Source organism: Neophocaena asiaeorientalis, unplaced genomic scaffold (assembly GCF_003031525.2).
Source record: "Neophocaena asiaeorientalis asiaeorientalis breed wild unplaced genomic scaffold, Neophocaena_asiaeorientalis_V1.1 scaffold762, whole genome shotgun sequence".
In the NCBI taxonomy this organism is placed as follows: domain Eukaryota; kingdom Metazoa; phylum Chordata; class Mammalia; order Artiodactyla; family Phocoenidae; genus Neophocaena; species Neophocaena asiaeorientalis.
Genome location: NW_020175828.1, coordinates 511529 through 513408, shown reverse-complemented (window position 1 = coordinate 513408; position 1880 = coordinate 511529).

Here is a 1880-nt window from a genome sequence, read left to right as displayed (position 1 = left end):
GTTGCAGAGCACGGGCTCTAGGAGTGCGGGCTTCAGTAGTTGTGGCATGCGGGCTCAGTAGTTGTGGCTCGGGGCTCTAGAACGCAGGCCCAGTAGTTGTGGCACACGGGCTTAGTTGCTCTGCGGCATGTGGGATCTTCCTGGACCAGGGATCGAACCCGTGTCTCCTGCATTGGCAGGCAGATTCTTAACCACTGCACCACCAGGGAAGGCCTGCTTCATGTTTTTAAGCTCTGTTATTAAAATGTTTATTATGAAACGACCCTCGTTGTCCCTGGTAATGCTGTTGCTCTGAAATCTAGTTGGATATTAATAAGTCACTCCAGCTCTCTTTTGATTATTGTTAGACAGTTTATCTTTTCCCACCCTTTTACTTTCAATCGTGTTGTCTTTATGTTTACAGTGGGTTTCATGTAGGTAGCATGTAGGTTATCTGATCAGACATCCTTGGCCTTTTAATTGCAGTGCTGGGATCATTTGCCTTGACTGTAACAGGGATATGTCTGGGCTTAGATCCACCTCTTCTTTCTGTCTTCATTTGTCCCATCTGTCCTTTGGTCCCTTTTCCCTCTTCTTCTGTCTTCTTTTGGATTGAGTATTTTTTATGACTTTACTTCTCTCATTAGTTTGTCAGCAATAATTCTGAATTTTGCCCTTTCAGGGATTGCTTTGGGGTTTATAAAGTGCATCTTCGGTTCCTCTCCACCTACTTCCAGGTGACCTTCCACAACCTCATGGATCATGTAGGAGCCGTGCCCAGCACGTTCCAGGGTCTCCTTTCCTGGTCTCTGTGCTCTTTATTTCTATACGTGGCATAAGTGTTCACAACACACTGGGTTTTTTTTTATTGTTTTGCTTGAAGCACTCAGTCTCCATAGATACCACACCTGGCGCTCTCTACTCTCTCGTGCAGATACAGGTGTCCACCGGGCAGTGGCTTCCTTCTGCTGAAGGGTGTCCCTAACACTCCTGGAGCGTGCCTGATGAATTCTTTCAGCTCTTTTTACGGTCTGAAAAAGCCTTTGGGTTTGAAGGATATTTTCACTGGCTGACGGTTTTGGTTTTCTGTCTAAAGATGCTGCTCCAAGGTCACACGCCCTAGGGAGAAAGAAACCTGCTGTCACCTCGTCTTTAGGTCTTTGTACATAACGTGGTGCTTTCCTTTGCCTGCTGGAGGACTCTCTCCTATCACTAGTTTTAGTTAATTGTGCTTGGGGTTTGCTGAGCTTCTCCGACGTGTGGGTTTACAGTTTTCATCAACTTTGGAAAGTTCTGCTCACTGTTGTTGTTTTTTTTTTTTTTTGCGGTACGCAGGCCTCTCACTGTTGTGGCCTCTCCCGTTGCGGAGCACAGGCTCCGGACGCGCAGGCTCAGTGGCCATGGCTCACGGGCCCAGCTGCTCCGCGGCACGTGGGATCTTCCCGGACCGGGGCGCGAACCCGCGTCCCCTGCCTCGGCAGGCGGACTCTCCACCACTGCGCCACCAGGGAAGCCCTGCTCACTGTTTCTTGAAGTGTGCTTCTTGTTCCCCCTCCCGCCCTGGGAGCTCCAATTACACACAGATTTGCTGGATGCTGTCCTGCTGCCCCTGCTGTGCCCCCCTCAACCCCGCAAACCGCAGCTTGGAAACCTTCTAAGCTAGGAAACTGGGCACCCCTGGGCTCCCCTCGTTGTGTTCTGTCTCAGGGTCACAGTCCAGCCTTACCTGAGGTCCAGGGTCTGCAAAGCTGTGGCTTCACGTATCTTATCTAGTTTTTTCTGTTTCCGGTGGGAGGGTAAACGCAGGTCCCGTTCCTCCATTCTGGCCCTGCGTGGAGCTCCCTCCTCGTTTGAAATCCACTCAGCTGATTTCCCACCCCTCAAGGTCACCAGACCTCTGT